A 26,827-nucleotide genomic window follows, 5' to 3' on the forward strand; every position below is an offset into this window, starting at 1 on the left:
TCACCGAAGGAGCAGGTGGCTCAGAGAGCACGAGTTTCTCCGGTTTTGCAGATAAGGAAGCGGGTTTGGTCCTAATGGAACCGGCCCAGTCCCCCCGCACTCCCTTGCTTACCCGCCTCGCTCCCGCCCCTCCCCCCCTCGTTCTTTGCCCTTGCCTCACTCACTCCAGACGTTGCACTATTTTTATCTGGTGGCTTAGGACTTGAAACAATGCATTAAAAACGGCAGAGCTGGGAGAGCTAACCCCCCCCCCTTCGCCAGCAAGTGAGGGTGTGTCTTTAGCGAGTTGCTTCATCTCTTGGGAAGCGGGGAGTGCAACAGGGGCTAACCGCAGGTGCGCCCCGAGGCAGCGGGACTTGTGTGTTACGTGTGTGGAAGGCAGGTCTGCTCCACCGCTGTCCTTTGCTGAGCCTTGGTAAAGTGCGAGCTCTACTCAAAGCCCAAGCTCGGTTCCTACGCCCCACTGCTGTCAAAGCTGAGTCCGAAAACCTGCACGTTCTCACGCCCCCCTACCCCCCCCCCCCACCCAGGCCTTGCCTGCCCTCAATCAAAGGGAGTGATTGATACTACTTGCACGTGGTGGTTCTTTAAGACCACAGTTTCCATTACCAACAGAGATGGTTTTCAAAGTCTGGTGGTGGAATTGAAGCCTTTAAAAGAAGGACTAATCAGAAGCCTGATATGTAGAGCAGTGGAGGCTGGAATGCATCGAGTGGCCTGGCTCCGCAGGGGACAGTTTGAAAATCTCTGGCCTGTAGGATAAAGGTAAGGCTCTTTAGTGTGCTTGTCTCCAAACCTTTTACAGTCTGGTCTCAATCACGCCCCGCCTCCACTCCCACCCCATGGTCCGGACACATCAGAATATGATGTCCCTTTCACTCTCCACCTCCCCTGCTCCTGTATTCTCTGCTCAGAAGTTACTTCCTCTGTCATTCTTTCCTTGGAGCCTTCTTAGTGCTTTGTGCCTGCCTCAAAGGTAGCAGCTGTCACACTTTGGTTGGAGGTCACGAGTCCTGAAAACAGGAACTGTGCCTTGTTTCTGCAGCATTTAACTGATATTTAAAGAACACTTGAGTGCTGGGTTCTGGGAATACAGTTCAAACTCCTGGAGCTGACACCGTAGAGAAGGGGAGGTGCAATGAGCACCATCAAGTAAAAGATGTGGCCTGTAGAGTGATCAGTAGGGGGAGCAAGAGGGGGGAGGACGGAATAGAGAATGTGTGGCAGTGGGGATGGGAGGTTCCAACTCAGGCACGCGGAAGACGACAGGGGCGTCAGCCTGAAGGTGGCGAAGGAGAGAGCAGTGTGGACCTTTGTGGGGAAACTCTTCCAAGCACTGAGAGGCAAAAAGCAAAGACATTTAAGGTGGGAGCAGGGAAGAGGCCAGATGGCCAATGGGAAGCGAAGAAAAGAGAAAATGGGAGGAGACAAAGGGGTGAGATAGAGAGGTGAGGGGTTTTACCAGAGTCAGAGGGTTGGACCCAGTGTTTTGAAGCTCCCACAGTCCCAACAAAGGACACAGGGGCTGCCATGGTGACCCTGCCAGTGCCCAATTCTCGGGCCTTGTTATTTTCTTTCTTTAAAATTTTTTTTGGCCGCTCTGTGCACGCGGCAGGAGGGATCTTAGTTCCCAACCGGAGATCGAACCCTCATCCCCGCATCCCCTGTAGTGGAAGCAGGGAGTCTTAACCACCGGACCGCCAGGGAAGTCCCTTTGTTAGATTTCTTTGTTTCCTTTGACGCCATCAACCTTCCCCCTTTTTTGAAAGTCTAACTTTTGGAACTCCACTTTCTCCTTTTCTTTCCTACTTCATTGGTCACTCTTTCTTGGGCGGCTGTAATTTTCTGCCTCTGCTCACCCTTGGAGGGCTTTCCCCCAGCCAAGGCCTTACCCTCAGCCCACTGACCTTGTTAACACGCATCCTCGCAGTGTGACCTCATCCACATGGCCACCTAACACGTCAACGAGGTTGGTTCCGCTGGCAAGGAGGAAGGGGAGGATGGCAGAGTGTACCACGGCCAGGAATAATCTAGCCCTGCTTTGCTCTCCAGCTCCAGCTCCTGCGCTTTCCCCACATGTAACCTTCTCTCGGGTCACTCCAAATATCTCCCATTTTTAGACATCTTAAGCTCTGCTTGATACGTGGTATATTAAATTAACTATTGCCAAGAAGCAAATCCCCCAGAACTTTTTCATGGCTTACAAAACCAGTAATCGCTTATATGACTCTCGGTTCTGGCTTAGGTTGCCTCGTGAGACCACAGTTAAGATGTTGGCCAGGGCTGTAGTCACCACTGCTGCTGGAGGATTCCCTGCTGAGAGGGCTTAGTCACCTGACTGGTAAGTTGCGCTGCCTGTTGGTGGGAGGCCTCAGTTCCTTTGCACATGGGCCTCTTCACAGGGCTGCTTGAATGGCTTGGGCACTGACTTCCTCCAGAGCATGCAATCCAGTAGAGCAAGAGGGAAACTGCAGTGCTTTTTATAATCTAGCCTCAGAGTTCACACACTGTCATCTCCATCATTCTCTATCGGGCGCTCAGAACAGCCCTGATCCATTGTGGGAGGGGGCTACATGAGGGCACAAATACCAGCAGGTGAGGGTCATTGGGCGCCATCTTGGAGGTGGGCTATGCTATGTGGTTATCCACTTTCGAAGTCTGAATAACTCTGACTTGTCCCTCAAAACCCTGCTCACTGACACACAGCTAGTTCCCCTGATTGGTGAACTTCCTCTTCTCCTTGCATTAGCCCTTGGGCATCTCTCCCTTCCCTCATGTACCAAGCTGCACTGCAGTTGGTGATTTACTTGTTTCTCTCTTCCCTAGTCTTTAAGTTCCTTGAGAGATAGGAGAGTGTTTAATAGGACAACGTGATATCACAGTGTCTAGAACAGTGGTGCATGGCAGAGTCTCAGTACATTTTATATAAGGAATAAATGAATGAGTAAATCACATTTCCAATCAGAAATATTTATACAGCACTTAATTTATATCGCACCCCACTTCAGGTCTCTGTTGATTGGTTTTCATATTTCAGCTTTCATATTGCATTTCCCACCCTAGTCTCATCCCTGACACAGCCGTATTCTCCTTTGACCCAGCAATTCCATTCTAGGAATTTATTCTAGGGAAATAATTGCACATGTGTCAAAGAGGTAGCTAAGCGCTGTCCATTGCAGTTTGTTTATGATGTTTGGTTTTGTAGAAAACCTGAATTTCAAAAAACAGTGATTTGATTAAATAAGATATGCAATAATAAAATCAACTATTATGTAACTGCTAAGGTAGTACCAAAAAATGTTCAATTGATATGAAAAGATGTTCAGTTGATATTTTTAAATGAAGTAAAACAAAATTATAAAATGTTTTAATTTCTAATTTGTGGTAAAATACATGTAACATAAAATTTATCATCTTAACCCTTTTTTAAAATAAATTTATTTATTTATTTTTGGCTGCGTTGGGTCTTGTTGCTGTGCGCAGGCTTTCTCTAGTAGCAGCGAGCAGGGGCTACTTTTCGTTGTGGTGCTCGGCTTCTCATTGCGGTGGCTTCTCCTGTTGTGGAGCACGGGCCCTGTAGCGCACGGGCTTCAGTAGTTGTGGCACGTGGGCTCAGTAGTTGTAGCTCGCAGTGTCTAGAGTGCAGGCTCAGTAGTTGTGGCGCACGGGCTTAGTTGCTCCGCGGCATGTGGGATCGTCCCAGACCAGGGCTCGAACCTGTATCCCCTGCATCGGCAGGAGGATTGTTAACCACTGCGCCACCAGGGAAGTCCCCATCTTAACCCTTTGTAAGTGCACAGTGCAGTAGGGTTGAGTGCGTTCACATTGTTGTGACACCAATCTCCAGAACGTTTTTCATCTTGCGAAACTAAAACCCTATACTATTTAGCAACATTTCTCCATCCCCCTCTTTCTTCCTCCCCTCAGCCCCTGGCAACAACCTTTCTACTTTCTGTCTTTATGAATTTGACTACTCCAGGTACCTCATATAAGTGGAATCATATAGTATTTGTATTTTTGTGACTGCTTATTTCACTGAGCATAATGTCCTCAAGGTTCACCCATGTTATAGCATGTGTCAGAATTTCATTCCTATTCAAGGCTAAATATGTATACATCGCATTTTGTTCATCCATTTGTCTGCTGGTGGATACTCAGGTTGCCTCTACTGTTTGGCAATCATGAATAATGCTGCTGTGAGCACAGGTGTACAAAGATCTCTTCAAGACCCTGGGTCATAATTCTGTTTTTACTTTTTTGAGGAACTGTCATGCTGTTTCCATAGAGGTTGCACCACTTTACTTTGCCATTAATAGAGCTCAGTATATCCAACTGCCTTGTGTTGTATATATATATATTTTTTTTATGTGTTGTATATTTTGTTTGTCCTTCTAGAACCACTCTCTACTCTTGTTGACCCTCCTCTGTGCCCTTGGCACTTTGACCTTTGTGGGCTACATCAACAGACTCTCTCACTTCAACTGGGTTTGGCTAATAGAAGTTTCCAGCGGAAGGTTGAAAGGCAGGAGGAGAGTGAGGTCAATGAATTTAGTACCTAGCTCCTTCTTTGTGGTTCACCTCAGACTGCATCTCTCTATTGAGGGCCACGGTGCCTACCAGAAGGCCCTCTCCATCTAACCAGCACTGTCTCTCTCTGTCTCTCTCTCTCTACCAGTTACTGCCCCTTTCACCTGCTGTTTCAAGCCTATGCATGGTTACTAGCTTCAAGATGTACCGCACCATCTCTCTTTGCTTGTCCTAAACTCTGCTCACACCTTTGTAAATAGTCCTCCTATTAAACTCTCCTCGAATTATCCTGGTTTCCAGCCAGGATCCTGATGCATCCGTATCTACTTGACATCTCCCCTTGGAATTCTCACAGTCATCACAAACATGACATACCCAAAGCGTAACCTTTGACTTTCCTTCAGTCCTCTGCTCCCCACTTTCTGCGATCTCTGGGAACATTAGCACCGCCAAGCCAGGTGCACAAGACAGACGCCTGGGGGTCCTACATGATTTCTCCCTCTCCCTCACCCCTACTTGCCTTCATCTTATCCATCACTAAGTCTGTAAATTGAGCTTCATACAGCTGGCTTCTTGCTCTTTAGATCTCAGCTTAAATGTTATCTTCTTTAAAAAAAAAAAAAAAAAACCTTCCTCTACCCAACAGTAAGGGCCCGCATCCCTTTATTCTCATTCCGTGTACCAGTTTGTTTGCTTCTTAGGAAGCAGTATCACTAAGGAAGTGATCATCTATTTTACTTGAGAGTTATGTCCCTTTGGTAGAGAAGGATGACTCTGAGCTATAAAGGGTAATGAACATAACTCTTAACATCACCTAACTCGGAGGCTGGTTTTTCCTGGGCTTGATCCAACATGGCAGAATTAATCTTTGAAATTCCAGACCTGTGTCTGTGTTAACTCCTTTAAGGTATAGTACCCCTCAAAGCCTCATGGAAAACAAACCATTGGCTTTATCCATCTATTCTACACTGTAGAAATAAATTACATGACATCTGGGGTTTCATAAGAGCCCAGTTCTATTGGCAATAAGTCCAGGGGTTTCTCCTTGCCTGTACATTTGCTTCAGATAAACTCCACATATACAAACAACTTTGAAAAGATGTAATCTACATGCATAAAATGCCAGATTTATGATTTAATTATTTGGCGCAATCAGTGATCTGAAAGTTCAGAAAACCGAAACAAACAAACAGAACCCTAAATGAAAGAAAACATTTCTGAACCAAATTGCCTTCCTGGTGTAGAAAGTCCTCATATGCATGGAGTCGGACAGGAAACAGAAATAGATCTGTGTGTTACCAGAACTGAACTAAAATATTTGCATTTTTTCTCCTTGTGGAACATCACCTAAAAGAAATGCCCATTGTATTTGATGTAGGGATTCAGAGCAGGACTTGCCGTGGTGTTTAGGCTCTCCTTTGTATTGGTTTCATCTGCTTGAACCTTGGGTTGAACCAAGCAAAGCATAGCAATCCCTTGGATGCTACCTCTGATTAGGGGCTCAAGAAAATATTTAGAGAGATGGGGAAAGTATAAAATGAGAGGATGACTGGTCCATTCCACAAACATTTATTTATTGAGTGTCACGGACAAGGCACTGCTCTAGGGCAGCAGTCCCCAACCTTTTTGGCACCAGGGAGCGGTTTCGTGGAAGACAGTTTTTCCACAGATGTGGGGGGATGGTCAGGCGGTAACGCGAGAGATGGGGAGCGATGGGTGGCAGCAGACGCAGCTTCACTCACTCACCCGCCACTCATGTGTGGCCCGGTTCCTAACAGGCTGTGGACTGGTACCAGTCTGTGGCCGGGGGTTGGGGACTCCTGCTCTAGGGTATTCAAGGTAAATAGATGAGGTTCCTTCCATCCAGGAGATTATCATCTCCCTTGAAAAACACAAAGCACTACAGAAATACCAGTTTCCTATGATACTGTTTTATTGCATCTACAGTGAAGGGAAACTAGCAGCCATAGGCAGAGAACAAGTGTTATGGGTTGAATTGTGTCCCCACAAGTTCATATGTTGAAGTCCTAGCCTCAGTACCTCAGAATGTGACTATTTGGATGTGACCTGTATAGGATCTTTACAGAGGTAATATGATTGATGTCCTTACGAAAAGAGGAAATTTGGAGACAGACACCTGTAAAGGGAAGACCATGTGAACATGAAGACGGCCGTCTACAAGCCAAGGAGAGAGACCTGGAACAGATCCTTCCCTCACAGCCCTCAGAAGGAACCAGCCCTGCTCACACCTTGGCTTCAGACTTCTAGCCTCTAAAACTCTGAGACAATACATTTCTGTTGTTGAAACCACCCAGTTTGTGGGAGTTTGTTGTGAACTACCAAGCAAACTAATACAACAAACTCTGGTGAAAAGAATTCAATAGCAGATCGGGGCACCAAGATGAGGAAAAAGGTATGACTGTGTTTTGACTTTCCTTCCTCCTCGGTGGCCCTCTTCTGATAATCTGCCAAAGACACTGGATGTTATTTCCTTCCTGGACCGGTTAAAAAAACAACCAAGAACCAGGAGTAAAGGATGGAACTGGAGCCTTTCTGGAAGCTTCTCTGTGAACTCCCTTCAATTTAAGAGGCGTTTCCTTTACTCTTAGGTTCTAAATTCCAGGGCAGAGTCGGAGCCCTTGTCCCATGGAGATCTGGGGATTTGGACACCATAGCAACTTGAGGCCTGCCCCTCTGTGTGATTAGGCCAGAGAAAATCAGAACAGCAGGAAGGTGGCTCTTTGCATTGCAGAACTTTATATAGTATTTGTTCTGTTGTTGTGGACACTGGGGGTAACCGTGTGGTGACCGTGTTATCATCTCTTTAAAAGTCATCAACTCATCCAAGGAGACCAGAGGCCATAGATTTTCCATATTCTCAAGACTTAAATGTTTGCTCTTGGACGACCAGGATTGGAGGAATGAGGTCTAAACCTTACGTTGTTCAGCTGAAGAAATAGTGGCTCAGGAACATGTTTTGTCTGGGGTTTCCTATCCAATCAAATCAATTTGTTGAGCAGTTACTGGGTGTGATGCTTAATTTTCTGTGTCAGTTTGGCTAGACTGTGGTGCCCAATTGTTTGGTTAAACATTCGTCTAGATGTTGCTCTAAGAATATTTTTTTGATGTGATAACATTTAAATTAGTAGATTTGAAGTAAAGCAGATTATCCTCCACAATGTGAGTTGGGCCTCATCTAATAAATTGAAGGCCTTAAGAGAAAAGACTGAGTTTCCCTGATGAGGAAGGAATTCTGACTCTGGATCACAGCATCAGTTCCTACTGGAATTTCCAGCTTCCTGGCCTGCCCTACAGGTTTTGAACTTGCCAGCTCCCACAGTTGTGTGAGAAGATAATTCAAAATAAATCTTTTTTTTTTTTTGTGGTACGCAGGCCTCTCACTGTTGTGGCCTCTCCCGCTGCGGAGTACAGGCTCCGGACGCGCAGGCCCAGCGGCCATGGCTCACGGGCCCAGCCGCTCCGCGGCATGTGGGATCTTCCCGGACCGGGGCACGAACCCGTGTCCCCTGCATCGGCAGGCGGACTCTCAACCACTGTGCCACCAGGGAAGCCCCCAAATAAATCTCTTGATACATCTTACTGATTCTGTTTCTCTGGAGAACCCCAACTAGTACAGTATTGAACGGGCATGGTGAGGAATGAACAGGGGATTAATACCTGGGTTTTGGGTTCCTTGGCTCTGCCTTGGTGGCCACCTACCAGGATATAAACCAGAACAGTTGTTCTGCTCATAGCCATGTAATTCATAACATTGTTGGGGAATGAGTGCTTTTCCTCACACATTCAGTTTTTGGAGCGATGAACCAAAACCAAAATTAAATCCGTCAAAGTACCTGTGAATGTACTGTTCTTTCCATTGGGCCACAGTGGTCCTCTTCTATAGGAAATATCCTCACCAAGCCTAGGCAGGTAAGGCGGAAGCCGTCCATCTGTTGTCCCCCCGGTGTGAGTGTCACGTGTTTGTCAAGTCCACTTGATTCCTCCCACACACTCAAGCCCTGTATTCTGGGAGTGAAGCTGAGGAAAGTTTCCTCTTCCTTAACAGAAACCGCCAGAGTGCGCTTGCTTTAGGAAATGGTGTAGATGCAGCCGGAGTGCTCGCAGGGAGGCTGTGTGCAGTCTTCGTTCTTCGGCTGTGCGGAGCTGAAGAAAAATAACAGCTGTGGAATCTCAGCTTCTTAAAACTCAACATTATCGATGCTTACTACCTTCCGTGGAGGCCTTGGGTGGAAGGTTACAAAACAGGATAAATTTTCGTCTAAAAATAAATGAGCAGATATTACACAATAGAAATTCTACCTGGGTTAGGATTTCAGCTCCTTTTATTTCACGTCTCCATGAGCTTAATTATACTGAAAAAATTAAGTGAAAAAGTTGAAGGAAGATATTTGGAGAGTTAAGATTTGGGCAAGAACCACAACTTTCATTTTATTTACTTAATATTGATTAAAAAAATTTTTATTGAGGTATAGTTGATTTACAATGTTGTATTAGTTTCAGGTGTACAGCAGAGTGGTTCAGTTTTATATATATATATATATTCTTTTTCGGATTCTTTTCCATTATAGGTTATTACAAGATATTGAATATAGTTCCCTGTGCTATACAGTAAATCCTTGTTGTTTATTTTATATATAGTAGTGTGTATATGTTAATCCCAAACTCCTAATTTATCCCTCCTCCCACTTGCCCCTTTGGTAACCATAAGTTTGTTTTCGAAATCTGTGAATCTGCTTCTCTTTCGTAAATAAGTTCATTTGTATTATTTTTTTTAGATTCCACACATGTTATATAATATTTGTCTTTCTCTGTCTGACTTACTTCAGTTAGTATGATCATCTCTAGTTGCCTCCATGTTGCTGCAAATGGCATTATTTCGTTCTTTTATGGCTGAGTAGTATTCCATTGTATATATGTACCACATCTTCTTTATCCATTCATCTGTCAGTGGACACTTAGGTTGCTTCCATGTCTTGGCTATTGTGAATAGTGCTGCTGTGAACATTGGGGTGCATGTATCTTTTCTAATTAGAGTTTTTGTCTTTTCCGGATATATGCCCAGGAGTGGGATTGCTGGATCATATGGTAACTCTGTGTTTAGTTTTTAATACTGATTTTAAGCAGAAACATGTTTTTGATCAGATCTTTGAGTGCAGTCTCTCCCAGGCCTACCAATGGTTACTGGTTCAGCCAGGGGCGATGGAGCCAGTGGTTTCTTAGGGTCCTCAAAGGCTGTAAAGAGACACTCAAAGCAAGGGATTGAGCAGACTCAATGAGACAGAAAGCAAGCTCCATTTCAAGAAGCTAAGAGGTGAATCAGCTGTTTTGCAGAAACCGAAGAGCTGGAGGTATGGATTGAAGATGGATATAAAGCTAAAAATCTGGGATGGAGAGGGATAAAGGGACCAGCTAGGATGTACTTTGCAGGATGTGAATTTACTATAAAGTATAGAGTTCTCAGAAGAATGGACAAAGGAAAAGTGGACAGCTCATCTCTAGCTTTGCTTATTTTCTCTGTGATCTCCTGCTGGCTTCCCTGGCCCTTGGCCACCGCCCACCCGCTCATGGCTTCCACCTACCCCCATCCTAGGCAACAGGCAGCCACCGCTGATGACCCACGTGTTACTTAGAGTGCGCGCCGGTGGTACCAGACTAGGTTAGACAGCTGTGGGAACCTGCTGGCTCCCTTGTGACGCTGACTTGCCTTAATGTTGTTAAAATGTGCTGTTTCCCTACCATGTTCCCCAGGGCCCCAAGTGAAAGCTCACTGTGATTCATGGGATTTTGAAAAGTGAAAAATGTCCCTGCGATGGAGATGCAGGACCAGCTTGTTAACGTTTATACAAGGGTCTATTTTCGGAAGACAAACTGTAGCCAAGACACAGGTCAGAGTTCAGAAAGGAAGATGGGGCAGAAATGATGAAGCTGTGGTCCTTTGCCTTGCATGGATCTGATTCTTAAGATGCTGGTGATAAGGTCCTGGAGGGCTGCTAAATGTGGCCCTGTATAAATTTGGCTTTAAACATTTTAGAGGCAACGCAAAAGGGGAGCATATGACAAGCGACGTGATCAGGGAAGGGGCGGTTACAGCAGAAGTACTGTTGTTCTTGGAACAGAGATTAGAGAAAGACCCGCCCTCCCACTGCCCTGCTCACTGCCACCCACACCAGCTGCCTCTGGGAACAGCATGAAGAAGGCTGAGTAGTAGAGTGGAGCGTGTTTTCTGACATTCTTCTCGTAAAAGCCTCAGCAATCCGCAAGGCCTGGGGCTATAGCGATATAAAGGTCCCCACCCTCCAGAATTTTATGATTTCATTAGGAGAGGGAATCGTTGGTGATTTAATGGGTAGACGGGTTTGCATGGATGCCCTTGAATGAGCATTTCTAGAGCAGGGAGGCTTTTCACGTTGCCATTCGCTTATACACCATCTGCCTGAAGTGTGGTGTCCTGCGGAGAGACCCGCGACCTCTCCAGTGTGTCCCTTCTGAAAAACAGGAAGTGGCTAAAGAGACGTGACCAGGGAAAGATAAAAATATACTTTTGTTGCGGTTACAGTAATTCATGGGAAAAGTGCGAAACTTGTGAAACAAAATTGTGGGTCTTGGAGGGAGGAACATGAAGTCAAAGGAGGGGGATCGCAGGGGAAGGAGGCGTGAAAAGCTGAGCTCCAGAGAAGAGACCACTCCCAGGACTAAGCAGAAAAGCTTCAATGAGAGAAAACACCGGAAACTTCCGGAGAGCTGCACCCCACCCCCACACCCCGCAGAGGACACGTTCCTTCAGCCTGAACCATGGCATGGTCTTGCTGGGGTAAAGGCAAGAGGAAAGCCAGGCAAGAATTAATTCTAGAGAGACCTTCTCAAGGGCGTGGCATGATTTCCTCCCGGGCAAAGTGCTTCTCTTAGTGGAACCTCCAAGTCATTCTTTCGAGTTAGGTGTGATTTCTTTGTTTTTTTATTTTTATTTGGTTATTCTTGCCCCAATTTAGGCGTGTACTGTTTGGATGGAAATGTTAGTGTATCCTAGAAGTGGCTCTGTAATACTTGGGAGCAGAAGTGACAGCCAGCTTCTGGATGTCAGTGTAAGTTGGGTGTGGCAACCAGGGTATTGGAAGGTCGTAGCGTATTACAGGTAATTCCGTTCCCTCCTGGTCCCCTCCCACCAGCCTCCAGGCAGACCAGGTGGCACCTAGTACAATACTTCAGCAGCCCCACATCGGCCCTCGGAGGGCAGAGTGCCTTCTTGTCCAAGTCCCAGCCACTCTTTTTAGCTCATTTCCCCCCAGTGCCTTGCGTTCCCCCTGGAGGACTGGTTGCTGCCATCCCCCCTGCCCCAGCAAGGGCCACGGTAGCCCTCCTCTGAAACACGAAGAACCATGCCTTCTCCCCTCCTCCTCTTCCCAGCTTCCCATGAGGTATTCCAGCTCTACGCCAGCTAGTTTACTGGAAACGTCACCCATCCCCGTTTGTACCCATTAATTACCATTAGTCACACTGGGTGCACAAACGTGACACCTCTCATTCTGGGGCCATCTCATTCGGCCTCACCTGTCTCTCTCCGTCAGCATCAGTCCGTGGTTATCGCAGGACTTGGAAACTATCTTGTATGTAATTTATTTGCAAGTTTATTGTCTCTTCTTCTCCCTCGAAAATATAAGGATAATGAGGGCAAGGACTTTGCTTGTCTTCTTGATGACTGTGTTTTCAGTTCTGAGAACAGTGTTTGGCACGTTAACAGGTATGCAGTCGTTTTTGTTGCTGTTGTTGAAGAAGAGAGAGGATATAGTCAGTTGTAAACCAGAGAACTTGGGGAAATAGGACATCCCACTGAGTGCTGCCAGGGGGGAACTCAGAGCAGCCAGAGCTCACTGAAGGTGGGAGCGCTGGAGAGCCGAGGAAGGACGAACGCCAAGGTGTGGGAAGGAGGCTAGCGCAGAGGTTCTCAAGGTGTGGTCTGCGGATCCCCGGGGGCAGGGGTTTCTGAGAGCCTTTCAGAGAGTTTGTAACATCAAAACTATTTTCATAACCTTATTAAGATGTTGACTTTTCCACTGTGGTGACATTTCCACTGATGGCACAGAAGCAAAAGAGGGTAGGGCATGAACCAAAGCAGAGGCACCAAACTGTCACCACACACTCACAGCAAAACAGATTCCAGTTTCATTGAAGAATGTCCTCAATAAATCAGTAAAAGCTATTCATTTTATGAAATCTCGACCTCGTGTCTATTTCATATTCTGTGTGAAATGGGAAATACACATAGAACATTTCTGCTGAATAGTGAAATATGTTGGTTTCCTTGAGGAAAAACACTTGGCAATTGAATCGTGAGCTAAATTGGCTCTTTTTTTTTTTTGTCGTGGAACATCATTTTTACTTTAGAGAATGAAAGACAAACTATAGTTATTTAGACTTGGGCATTTCACACATATTCTGCCAAAAATGAGTAAAGTGAGCTTGTCCAGTGAAACAATGACACTATCAGTTGCCAGCAATAAAATTTTAACTTTCAAGAGAAAATTAGAATTATGGAAAACTTGTATCCATCACAGGAAGCTTGAGAGCTTCCTTATAGAGACATTTCTGTTGAGATTGGTGGTGATATATGAATAGTGGGATTTTTTGATGTTGTATGATAAAATAGGTCAACATTTGGAATGATCTATATAGTTCAGTGAGTCATAATTTTCCAAATGTTACAGAATCATGCATGAGAAAATGAACTGTACAAAGAGCAAAATAGATGAATGGATTTCATATAAGACTTTTAAAAGTTCATTGACAAGGTTGCAGATTCCACACTGAAAATTAACTTTAAAGAAATGAGCAATTTAGTTGCAGTATCAAAGAATCTGTACAATTATCTTTTTAAAAAAAAACCCTATTAAACTCCTCTCACACACGGGGGCTGATTTTTCTTCATAAACCTCAACTAGAACAAGACATTACAACAGACTGAATGTAGAAGCAGAGCAGATATGAGAATCCAGCTGTTTTCTATAAGCCAGACATTAAAGAGATTTGTAAATGACATCACCCTTCTCACTAAACTTTTTGTTTGGGAAAACCGTCATAATTTTTGTTAGCATGTAATGCATTATTTTTTTGATAAATATTTTAAAAATTTCTCAGTATTAATGTCTAATATGGTAAATACTGATAACCTACATTTTTAAAAAAGCTCCTCAGAATCCCCTTTTGTGAGTGTAAGTGTTAAAAAAAAAAAAAAAGTTTAGGGGATTCTGAGGCCAAAATGTTTGGAGAACCCCTGGCCTACATTAGGGTTAAAAGAACTCAGCAGTGCCTCCAAATAATGAACCATTTTCTTCTCACGTTTCTCTTTAATTGAGGCCAAGTCCACACCAATGAAGTGAATTAGAAAAAAGTACTGAAGGAAGGAGGTGAATATCTACGGATGCTCCTTTGTGCTGTAGGAAGTCGGCTCTCACTTCTTCCTCAGACCTATCCTGGAGGTCATAGGTATTCAGTCCCATTTTGGTAGAAGAAAGGCTCAGAGTAGTTAGGTTCCTTGCCCAAGATCACACAGCCCTGAAGTGGGTGGCAGAACCACAGGTCTGCCCAACACTTCCTGTCAAACCCCAGTACATCTGAAAATTATCAGAAATGTTTAGGTCCAAAATACTTTCACTTGAAATGTAAGTGTGATTTACTTGAAATGTAAATGTAAGTGTCCAGAATAGTTTCACTTGAAATGTAAGTGTGATTGAGGTAAAATACAGTTTTGACGTATTTGAATGACCCCAGCGCCTGCCTTGCTGTGCCATCACCCTGGGCTGGCGGAGACAATGGCATCACAGAATAGTTACCAGATTTCCTGCAAAACTATAAACCAGCTGGGCCTCTCTTTAAATTTCTTAGACTGATTCTTCTTCGTAAGAAAAAGGTGTGTGTGTGTGTGTGTGTGTGTGTGTGTGTGTGTGTGTGTGGTTTTTCTTTCCCTTCTGTTTTTGCTCTGGCATTCTTTTGTGAGCATGTAACTGATTACTAAATAGGGTCAAAACAGCTTGAGTTGGGCTTCCTGTGTGAATGTGCACGGCACGGATTTCCAGCCTTTCGTGTGATATGTTATCTGTGGCAGCTGTGCCCGCCGTTGAAGTTTCGGATGGCTTCCATCAATTTCCTGTATTGTAGGAATGGTGGATGTGTGTGCACACCGCCCGTGGAGACAGAAGGGAGGGTGTTTCTACGTGGTTTTCCTTGGATTTTGTGAAAGGTTTTCAGTTAGACGTGCAGAGAGGGCCACGTGTTTCTGTGGAAAGAGCTCTGGGTTAGCGCAAATGTGGGTCCAGTGGTTGTCTGCTACGAATTATCTACGTAGTTCGGGGCAAATTATTTAGTTCTCCGGCCCAATTCTGCTTCCTTATAAGGCTCCTTCCAGCTCTGAAATGTTGCAACTCGGAGTTCTTATAAAAGCCTCACTTTGCAAGTCACCACACTTTGCTGCTCTGAAACATTCATTTTTCTTCTTTCTGATTTTATTTTCTATGTGCTGTTTGTCCTCTTCCATGTCCCTTTATTATGCCAACATTAAGTGCTCTTGTATTTAACTTCTTTCAAAACGGTTCTCTTTCACTAGCTCTTATCATTCAGTTCCCATTGCCTCTAAAATAACATTACAGATGGTCACCGTTTTCTTAGAAAGAAGGTCCAGAGTGCGTTCACTTCCTGTTCAGTTGGGGGCGGATCTAGAGTTTGGAGATTGGTTTCTGTCAGGATCCTCCCTCTGCCCACAATAGAGCCCAGAGAGGCTGGGCTGGCAGCCACTTCTCCAGCTGTGCTCTATTTTTATTAAATTTAATTAGATTGAAGTATGCAGGATAATGGCAGACTTAACTCATCTGCTGTCCTGGCCCAGTATGAACATTTAAAATAGAACCCGGACGTTAAACTTCTCTTGTTTTCTCCTCAAGCTTGGGCTGTCCCTCCCTCTGCCGGCTTCCCCAGATCCGCTGCGAGTGGGTGCAGCGCCATCTAGTGATGGCATGGGCTGATGTTTTGCTGCCTAATTCCTGCAATGCCTGCCTAAGAGAACCTGTGCACTGTGAAATACAGGCAAACAGGGACCTAAGTAACATACTGGGAACTGCCGCAGGTCACTTAGTATTGATATACAGAAAGTTCTAGTGTGTTATTAACCATTCAAATGTCTGTAAATTACAGAATCCCTGGGACCATGTGAAGTGAAGATTTATGGGCATCTTCACCTCAGATGAATGTTGTTTTGAACTTTTCAGTGAGGTTTTGTGTTCTTAGTGTGAGATCCAAGTGTTGGGGGGGTGGTAATTTACACGCATGTGAAAAACATGGTCAAGTTGCTTGATTTTTCTCAGCCTCAGTTTCTCTCTTTATCATCTGTAAAAGATCATTTCTAAAATCCTTCCAACCTATTAAAAAATTTCAACCAACTGCAAGCACTACAATTCTGTGACTTACTCTAGTGAATGTACACATGTCAGATCCATGGTTCCTTCCATCCTCCAAGAGGAAGTATAGAAAGAATATCTGTAGTTGTCAGTGATTGGCTACTGCTACATCTCCGGTATTGTTTTACACACGTTTGCCTTTTTATTTGATCTTTAAAAAATTCTTGCTGACAAAACTCTGTAAGATGAATATTATTATGCTCATTTTACAGACAAGGCATCTAAGGCTACCACAGCCTGCTCTCCATGTTCACAAGCTGATAAAGAAGATAAAAGAGAAGCCAGTGAGAAATACGCTGTTGTCATTATAACTTATCGTAACACCATTGGCAGGGTTCCAACAGTACCAAGTGTATTCAAGCCTCATCGGAGGAGCTAGTTCTCTATCTTTCACATACTCATAAAGCCTCTGTAGTAAGGTGATTGTTAGAGAAATAGTAAAAGAAAAAAAAAAACTTTTCCAAGGATTCAGGGGGAAACTCACATTTTTAAGTGCTAATGTGATGCTCAGACCTGTTCGCTGTGAGCTGACCAGTGAGAAGGGATAGAGGGTCAGGCCCTCAGGAGTAACTGCTGTGTCCCAGCTGATGATACAAGGATGGCAGGTGGCAGAGGTCTGCCAGCACCATTGGAGGAACAGCTCTGGGGTGCTCTGGACATATGGCACCGTAACAACATCCTATGTGTTTTTGTTGATTGGTTTGCTTGGGTCTTCTTTTTGAAAGCTGAGCAGCCTTTCCCAAAGTGTGCTTTCTAGGGTGTTAATACATTTTATGAGGCACGCAAAGCTTCCAGGTCAAACGGTATGAGAACTGCTGGGCTGAATAAAGTTAATGGGTTTCTTGGCTCTAAGTGTAGGACTGCTTGAAACATTTTGTAAGTCTGTGTGCTTTATAAAAAAATTATAAATTAACTGTATTTTAACATACAAATCAAATAACCCCCAACAGTTGGGGATAAGACAGAAAGTGTAGCTCTTCTCCCTGTGCTGGAAACCCTGTTACCTAACCACTGTTGGTTTGTGTGTGTAACTTTCCAAAAACATCCTTGTAGCATCACCTTGCTTTGTGGGATAGCACATTAATTCTGATGAATGATGAAAATGTTCTCTTGCTGTCACCTGGCAACCTAGTCTACACTCCCACAGTGCAATGAGGCCAGTAGCTGCTGCCCCCTGGAGGTGGGCTTCCACCCTCCAGGTTTCATGCTCCTCCCAGCATCCTGTCCTTGGGTTGCCCTCCTGGTTCCTGTCATCATTGGCATTTGTTATCAATGGTTTTGAGTAACGATCAGTCCTACACTGACCTGATGTCCAGACGGACTGTCCTATATTAAACAATAGAAATTAGTCATGAGTTAGCTTATTTTAGGGCCTAAATTGTATGGCCAAGAGGTCTGTTAAGGATTCTTAGGCCGCTAAACAGTTTTTGGGAAACCCTAGATCCTGATTCATGGAATCTTATCATTTTAGTAATAACATCTTTCCTATATTCTGGGCCCTTTACATATATGAATTTGACTAACACCCCACCAGCAACCCTATAAAGGTAGGTGCACGTAACATCTGTGATTTATAGAAGAGAAATTGGACCAAAGATTGGTTAGGTAACTAATTTCACCTCTAGACCACAACTTCCAGAATCTCTCAGCACCTCCTACTGTTTCCCCTCGTTGGCCTCTTAGAACCTCCAAGACTTCTGCTTCTCGGAGCCTCAGCTGATCGTGACACAGCCTTCTTGAGCATTTACTGACCCGTGATGCCTCCCTCCTTCCCCCAGCTTTCACCTCCCACTCCCACCCTCAGCTCACTGCTCCGAGTGTGACACAATTTGAATAGCTTCTTTGTCAAACTCTACATGAAGTTTCTGTATTGACATAAAGTGAAAGAAACAAAAAGCAGACTTTTAAGTAGTTTTTTAAAATTTATTTAATTAATTTATTTTTGGCTGTGTTGGGTCTTCGTTGCTACGTGCGGGCCTTTTCTCTGGATGCTGCAAGTGGGGGCTGCTCTTCGTCGTGGTGCGCAGTCTTCTCATTGAGGTGGCTTCTCTTGTTGCGGAGCACGGGCTGTTGGCACGCGGGCTTCAGTAGTTGTGGCTCACGAGCTTAGTTGCTCCACAGCATGTGGGATCTTCCTGGACCAGGGCTCGAACCCATGGCCCCTGCATTCGCAGGTGGATTCTTAACCACTGTGCTACCAGGGACGCCCCTATGTACACCCTTGACTTCAATTACGGGAAAAGTGCATAGAAAAGGAGGCTGGAAGGAAACATGGTGATGAGGTTGTGTGAGAGTTGCAGGGTAATGGATGATTTTTTTCTTTATTAGTTTTCTGAAATGTGGTTATATGAGATATAAAATGGGAGAGATTTATGATTTATGAATTTATAGATTTCTTTCCAAAAACTGAAAGACATCGATCAACTCACATGGTTACCATACAATATCATGAAATATGAAGTAATCTTTACAATAGTTATTTTTTGATTTAATTTAATAATTGCTGTTTGCCTTACACATGTAATTTTGAATTCCTATAAAATGTCATCGAAGAAGCTATTGTTTGCTCTTTTTGGAGCTGAGAAGACAAACCAAGGAAGAGAGAAAGCCAGTGATTTTTTCCCAAGACCACAATTGCCAGGTTCTTGTGACTTTAAAGTGCGCTCTTTGCAGATAAACACGTGTCTGCAACACCTGTGTCTGTGGGCTGTCTTCACGCAACTCCTCTTGGTCAGTCATCACCGTTCAATAATCATTCATCTGGTAGAAACAGTTATTGTATAAGACCCCCATATTCATGGTACCCATAAGTTTTGTTGCCGTATGAAGATCATATGAAGAGTGGCAGAAACATTACAAGACTCTGTGGCCTCTGACATTGCTCCTGGGTCCAGCTTCTAACACTAATTCATTAGCCTGCATGCTGGCCTGTCTCCAGGATGGCCCCTAATGAGCCTTGCCTCCTGGATTCATAAGTGTAGTCCGCGTGTGCAGTCCACTTCCATATCATATCAGGGTTGTTCTGTGTGACCAAAAGAACCCAGCAGAAGTGGTGATTCGTCAACTCAGAGACTAGGTCATAAAAGACATCCTGGCTTCCATCTTGCTTGCTTGCTCTTGGATCACTTACTCTGGGGAAAGCTAACTCTCATGTCATGAGGACATTTAAGTGGTCTGTGGAAAGGTCCACATGGTGAGAAACTGAGGCCTCCGGCCAACAGCCACGTCAGTGACTGATCTTAGAAGCAAGTCCTCCAGCCTCATCAAGCCTCCAGATGACACAGCCCCAGCTGATACCTTGACTGAAGCCTCCTGAGAGACACTGAGTCAGACCTACCAGCAAAACTCTCTCTGAATTCCTGAGCCACAGAAACGGAGATGATAAATGTTGCTTTAAACCAATAAGCTTTGGGGTACCTTGTCTCAGAGTGACAGATAACTAATAGATGCTTCAGATAATATCTTTAGTTCATAACTAAAGTCTGAACTCTACTTGAAGATCCGTACTTAAAGACTTCACCTAAGGAGACTCACCTGTCCTGAGACCTGGTTTAAATGATGACATCCTGGGGACTTCCCTGGCGGTCCAGTGGCTGGGACTTCGCCTTCCAGTGCAGGGGGTGCAGGTTCGATTCCTGGTAGGGGAGCTAAGATCCCACATGCCTCAGGGCCAAAAAACCAAAACAGAAAACAGAAGCAATATTGTAACAAATTCAATAAAGACTTTAAAAATGGTCCACATTAAAAAAAATCTTAAAAAAAGTAAACAATTGTTGACTTAAGTAGTAAAGTATATATTTTAATAAATAAATAAAGAAATGGTGACATCCGGGACTTTAAGCTGATGTTATACAGGGTTGAGACTTTTGGGAGGTGTTGGGAGGGATGAGAGTATTTTGCGTGTGGGAGGAATGTGATGGTTTAAACTATGTACACAAAGCAACTAAGCCCGTGCACCACAACTACTGAGCCTGCGCTCTAGGGCCACGAGTCACAACTACTGAAGCCTGCCCGCCTAGCTAGAGCCTGTGCTCTGCAACAAGAGAAGCCACCGCAGTGAGAAGCCCGCACTCTGCAAAGAAGAGTAGCCTCCACTCGCTGCAACTAGAGAAAGCCCACGCTCAGCGATGAAGACCCAACACAGCCAAAAATAAATAAATAAACAAATAGGGCTTCCCTGGTGGCGCAGTGGTTGAGAGTCCACCTGCCGCTGCAGGGGACACGGGTTCGTGCTCCGGTCCAGGAAGGTCCCACATTGCCGTGGAGCGACTGGACTCGTGAGCCATGGCCACTGAGCCTGCACGTCCAGAGCCTGTGCTCTGCAACGGGAGAGGCCACAACAGTGAGAGAGGCCCGTGTACTGCTAAATAAATAAATAAAATAAACAAATAAATAATGTCCACAAATTATTTAACATTCCTTTCAAAAGGGGGAGCCTCATTACCGTGTAGTTCAGTGTGGGCTGGACTTACTCCCTTCTCTTTTTTTAATTGGAGTTTAGTTGATTTACAATGTGTTAGTTTCAGGGACACAGCAGAGTGAATCATTTATATGTATACACATATCCACTCTTTTAGATTCTTTTCCCATGTAGGCCGTTACAGAGTACTGAGTGGAGTTCCGTGTGCTCCACAATAGGTCCTTATTAGTTGTCTGTTTTATATACAGTAGTGTGTATATGACTGACTCAAGAGGAGGTGACAGTGTGAGGCTTCAGAGACCAGCTCATAAAGTCATGGGCTCTTCCTGCTTGCTCTTCCCTCTGGGGAAAACTGTGAGGGGTCTTGTAGAGGTCCACGTGACACTGAGATGTTCTACCAGCAGCCCTTTGAGTGAAGCTCATGGGAAGCGGCTTCCTAGCCCCAGTCAAGCCTTTGGATGACTGCAGACCCTGCCAGCATCTTGACCACAACCTTGTAAGAGACCCAGAGCCACTAGCTCAGAACCACTCAGCTGTGTCACTCAGCTGAGTGAAAAAATAAATGTTTGTTGTCTTAAGTTACTGAATTTGGGGGTAATTTGTTATGTAGCTATAGATAATTAATTCATCAGTGCTGAAAAATTACCTGCTAATATTTTCATATTTGGATTAGAAAGTTCTGGATAAATCCAAGTACGTTTTTTCCTACTAAGGTCATGACTTTGTAATTATTCTTGCTCCTATCCTTTCAACATAAGCTCAAAAGATTCTTTTGTCTCTATTATTTAATTTTAACCTATGTTTTCTCTGTCTTGATAGCTCTCAAAGAACTACAGACAGAGAGGGAAAGAGAGAGAGAGGTCACATAACACTGAAGGAATAGAAACATTCTTACACAAAGGTACCCAAGCTGATATATGTGTACCACATTTACTGTATATACATACATAGAGTAACTGTGTGTGTATGTGTGTAGATATATATATAGTAAATGTGTGTATATATATACAGTAAATGTATATATATGTATATTTCTATATATCTGTATACACACACATGCAATTGAGTGATCAAGTACATATTATACATGTATTCAGTACTCAGTACACACAACTCCGTACATATAATAAATCTCTTAGAATGTACAGAAGATACAGAAGAGTCTTTAGTTTCAGGTTCAAGTTGTATATTCCGTCCTAAAATTCCACTGGGCTGTCCGGATTTGAAACTGGCTCCTCTGCCGTATTCAATTCAGTTGTCCTGAGCTCCTCCGGGGAGGAGGGGTGAGCAGGAGTCCTGCTAGGCTCAGCCCAGGACCGGTTATTTCCTGCCTGATGGGAAACTTCCCCTCTTTGGCCCCGTCTCTCTTCTCAGCTGCTCCTTGGCCCATCCTTCCTTTCACTCTGCTTTCTCTCTTCTTGTTTCCAGCTCAGCTTTTCAGTCATCTGGTTGTGTTGTTTTGATGTTCCGTGTGCGAGTCTGTGGGGTGTGTGTGTGTGTGTGTGTGTGTGTGAGAGAGAGAGAGAGAGAGAGAGAGAGAACCCAGGAAGGGGCAGCGCCGCGGGAACGGGGTCATAGCCACCATACAAATAAACAGCTGCTATACTCTGTGATTGGTGCGTTGCCTGTCAACTGTCTGAAAGGCCACTGGACAAACCTGTTGCTTCAGCAGAGCTGCGTTTATTAGATCTACCACGACGAGGGAGAACATAACCTGGATCGTCTTGGTAGTGTCTCGAAAACGGAGATGAGGGCAGGGTGTTTGTATGGTTCCAGGGCCTGGGCTGGGTGAGTTTCAGGTGCGTCTTGCATGGTGGGGTCAGGATTGGGCCGAGTTCCGCCTTCCTAGCTTTCTCTGGATCGGTGGGCACCGTGAAGTGAGGACCTGGGGCCACTCTTGATGCACAAGCTATGAGTCTTGGTAAGTCAGCTGTCTAGCTGGTTCATTGTTTTCTTCTAGGAGCATGTATTTCCCGAAGCGAACAGCTAGATTATTTTGTTTGGTCCTAACATTACTTAACACGGGCACAGGGAAGTACGTTGGTTTGGGTGCTTGGGTGCTACAGATGTGGTATCATGAAGTGGGGAGGGTTAGTTCCTTGGGGGAGAGGGCTGGGAGGGAAGAGGATGAGGGTGGAGAGGCTTCGCAGAAGAGTTACTCGAGTGAGAGATGGAAGCATGATGTGAATTCTGCAGAGATGCAAGCTGGGAAAGGATCCAGGGTGTCTCTCAGACTTTAATGTTCCTACAGATCACCTGGGGATGTTGCTAAAATGCAGATTCCTTATGCTGCGGCTCTGGCTTCCCGGGTGAGGTGGATGCTGCTGCTGGTCTGGGGATCGCACTTTGAGTCATGAGGTCCTAGACCCACAGAGGGATATGCAAAACCGCCTGGGCATGAAGTGGTCAGGTGTATTTGGGGAGCATCCCCGGGCTGTTCGTGCAGATGACGGTGAGCAAGGAGGCAGGAGAGAGGTCCCGGCTTAGGATGGCTTGTGGCCGGAAGAGGAGCTGGGACTTAAGGAGCCAGGTTCCCAACTGCGACTGCACATCCGAGTTGAGTTAGAAACAGAGGGTCTGAATTAGTGGGTTTGGAGTGGATTGTGTTCACTGGCATGTGTGCTTTTCATCTGCACCCAGGCTGAGAACCACTTCTGTAAGCAAAGGAGAGCCCGGGAAAGGTTTTTAAAGCAGGTGTTCATCTTGGGCGACTCTGACGGCCGCGTGGAGCTGCAGTGGGTGAAGCAGTAGAGCAGGAGGCCCGAGTTCCCCGGAGAGGGGAGCTTTGGGAGTTTCGTTTAGCCGTTGAATGAATGTGGATTAGAAAGCTGGGCGCGAGCGAATGAGATCGCTGGTTGGAGAGGAGAGAGCCGAGTTCTGGAAATTGACTGCTCTGGGCTTGAGACGTTTCCCAGGGATGTATGACCTGTAGGACACTTGGAGTCCCTGGGCTCCTGGGAATGGCATGGGACCACCAATGCCTGCTGGGGGCACGGAGGAACCAGAGTGGGCACAGAGTGCTGGGGGTGGGGGGACAGTGAAAACCAGTGGGGACGCTGCCCAGGTTTGCCTAAGCCTGGCCCTGACCTGGCCCTGACACCATCGGGCAATTTCTAGTTGGATATGTTACTGGGAAAACGCCCTTGTATAAACTAGAAGTTTGGAGTTTGATCTATTGATGCTACAAATGCTTGCTTCCTCTATTTCTTTCAATTTCGTTTCTTTTTTTCCTATTCAATACAAATCTCTAATGTTTTTCTTTTTACAACTAGAAGGAACAGGACAGATGTCTCAGCATCATTACTCACCAGTTATTCTTGTCCTGTTTGTCCTTTAAAACAAGATGTTTGGGGCACCCATTTGGAGAGGATGTTACATTTGACCCTGTGCTCGCAGCCTTCCTTGACAGCTATTCCCTTTCCTGATGCTTTGAAACGCAAACACAGGTTGTATCTTATTCAGTTTGCCCAGGACTGTTACCATTAACCTGAGTTTATAGGTGAAGAAATAGTACAGGTGAGAAAATTGAGGCTCAGGATGGGTCAAGCCATTTGGTTAAGCCCACCGGTCTTAACAGCAGCGAGAGATAGAACCTGGGAGGGGAGGCTTAACACCTCAGAGAAAGGAAGCCATTTGCTCTCTTATCTCCCCCTGGTCCAAGCTCGCCGTGCTCACTATAGTTTTCCACTTGTGTCCTGAACACCATCTCCCAGGCAGCCAGCCGGCGGTGATCACCCTCAGCTGTTGACAAAGAGCATCCCTTCAAAATCCAAAAATCGAGGCACCCAATTCTCAGTTTTCCAACTCTAAACTCCTGTGTAGGTGAAAGGCAAAGTGTGTTTTTTTTTCTCGCTTCCACACAGACCTCCCCCAGCCTGGGAAAGGAGAAAGCAGGAGCAGTCAGATGTAGGTAATTAAAGGCTGCAGAGAACCCCCCGCCAGGTGTACCCCCCACTCCAGCCCAGCTGGCCCAAGGTCAGTCACGTAGTCTCCGTGGGGGTGAACGCTGGGTATTGCCGAGCCAAAACCTGATTCATTGGAACCCGTCAAATAGTTATCGAGTGATTGCCTTGTGCCCAGCACTGTTCTTGTAGTGGGAGATAGAGCAGCGGACAAAAAACAAAACCACAGAACAAAATCCCTGTCCTCTTGGAGCCCTGCATCTTGGGGAGTGGGGAGCAGATAACATATACAAGTAAAATGTAATATTTAAAGATGGTGAGGGCTTTGGGGAGAAAAAGAAGCATGGAGGGGGAATAGGGAGTGTGTATGTGTGTGGAATTTTAAATGGGTTGATCGGGAAGACCACTTTGAGAACCTGATATCCGAGACAAAGCTGGAAAGAAGTGAGGGGAACATTGCTTTCACTTCAGGGACCCGGTAGAGGGAGCAGCAAGTGCGGAGTCCCTGAGTCCTGAAATGTTTGAGGAATAGCAAGGAGGCAGTAAGGCCAGAGCTGCGGACACAGGGGAGCAGAGTAAGAGGTGAGACTGGAGGGAAGTGGGGTCCGAGCAGTCGGTGCTGGAAGGTCGCTGACAGTTTTCTTCTCATGACTCTCAGGCCAGAGCAGCCATTTCACTGGCGTTGTCAGTGGCCCAGGACACATGTCTGTCACGGGATGGATGTGGAAATTAGGGAGCTGGGTGCTGAGGCGTGTCTAGCAAGGAAGCCCCAGAGGACTCCCACTGAGTCGCCTCCCACCCGTGCAGCCCAGTCTCCTCCTCCCGTTCTCTTTGCCAAATTGCAGATTCTTAAGTGCAGTGTTCTTAAGGTGTTCACACCTTCCACATCTCAACAGTTGACAGCCTTAAGTGTTCCAGTGTCGCCTAAGCAGCTAATGATCACGATTTCAGTCCTCTATCAACTCTGCACGTATTTTAACATTCCCCGGGAGACCTGCCTTTATTTTTCTTCCACAGAGTATGTTCTCTTCTACTTTCTGTCGAGTGTGATTCTTTGGTATCACTGAACAGCTTCTAAGTGTGAGGTAGTATGCATTAGAAGATGCGGTAGCTAGCTTGACAGCCTCTCGTCTCTGCACAGACTTGTCTGAATTGCTACCTGGTTACCAGCTTCTTAGTTACCAAGTGTTTGGCAGTTAGTGATGACTCAGCATCATCCGGTTCTGGAAAGACCTCTAGGTGGTGCTGGGCCGGGGCTGACAGCACGGTGCACAGCCGGCTTTTACTGTCCAGAAGAGGGCGCCCTAGCTCCACCTTCGCTGCAGGGCCTCTCCTCCCAGCTCCTGGCAGGGCTCTCTGTTCCCAGCCTCCTGGGCAGCCAGGGGGGATATGGGAGCCATTTCCTCCTTTTCTTCTCCCTGGCTCTCTAATCAGATTCTCACTCATTCTCCCTGAGCTCCACACGTGTCTTATTTTCATTTCCAGACCTACTGGCCCAGCCCCGCCCTGCACCTCTGCCCCGCACCTCTGCCCCGCGTGGACCCTCCACCTCAGCCCCTCCCTCCACACCTGCGCGCTGCTCCACAGTATTCTGGCCAAGCGTCTGCTCGAAAATCCTCCAGCCTCTCTAGCATTCTAGGTTGAAGCCCAGCCCCCTAGTGAGGTGTTCAAGGCTTATGAGAATCAAAGCTGCCACCTGCTCTGTCGTCTTCTCTGCCTTTCTCCCTCTGGCAGGAGCTGTCTCCCCGCCGAGTGGGTAGAACCAGGGCGTTTGCACAGACAAGCCCAAGTGCAAAGTGGAGGACCCTGACTCTGGCAGGTGGCCCGACCTCTTAGGCCCCAGTGCCCACCTCTACTCATGGGGCCCAGCAACGCCTCCCCACAGGTCGGTGTGACAGTTAATGAAACTCTTGGCGCAAAGTGTCCGGGTGATAAAGGGCACCATCACTGTTATCATCATCTTTGTCAGTTTACTTCGTCAGTTTTCACCCTCTTCGCCATTGTCCAAATCTCTACCCTTCTCACCTGTCGATGTGCCACCCTCTAAGGTCCAGCCTTGTATCACCTCCCTTAGACAACCCTCCTCTACCTCGGGGCCCCGTGGTTCTCTGCATCTTCCTCTGGGAGCCCCTCCTGCCCTGAGCCTGGCAACAATGAGCCGTCTTCCTGGGCACTCCTGTTGGGGCCAGCACTCTGCCAGGCCTGTAAGTTTCTGCAGTGGAAGGGGAGACAGAGTCCCCGCCCTCGCCGCACGGATACTCTGCTAGAGAAAGAACATGCTAAGGAAGTAATGTGTGTGACCAGTTTCAAGAGGAAGGCTGCACACGGCTCTGGGAACGTAGAGCAGGAACATGACTTAGTATCTGGTCTGGGTTAGCATGGGCCGACCTCAGAAAGGCACATTTAAGTTGAGGTGGACGTGCAGTTAAGTCAGGCCAAGTTGGGGGGTGGAAGAATATTCCAGAAAGAGAGAACTGTTCACATCTTATCTCTCCTGCTAGTTTTCAGTTCTC

The 26,827-nt window shown here is 45.9% G+C and overlaps 1 long non-coding RNA gene across 1 annotated transcript in view; it reads left to right on the forward strand.

The window, feature by feature from the left end:
* Positions 1-503: 503 nt before the first annotated feature.
* Positions 504-26,827, forward strand: part of LOC116746762 — a 143,958-nt gene continuing 117,634 nt past the window's right edge. The window contains exons 1-2 of the long non-coding RNA XR_004347862.1: positions 504-765; positions 2,246-2,341. This is a non-coding gene — a long non-coding RNA (uncharacterized LOC116746762). The remainder of the gene's footprint in view (positions 766-2,245; positions 2,342-26,827) is intronic.

This window comes from Phocoena sinus, chromosome 21 (assembly GCF_008692025.1).
Source record: "Phocoena sinus isolate mPhoSin1 chromosome 21, mPhoSin1.pri, whole genome shotgun sequence".
Taxonomy (NCBI): domain Eukaryota; kingdom Metazoa; phylum Chordata; class Mammalia; order Artiodactyla; family Phocoenidae; genus Phocoena; species Phocoena sinus.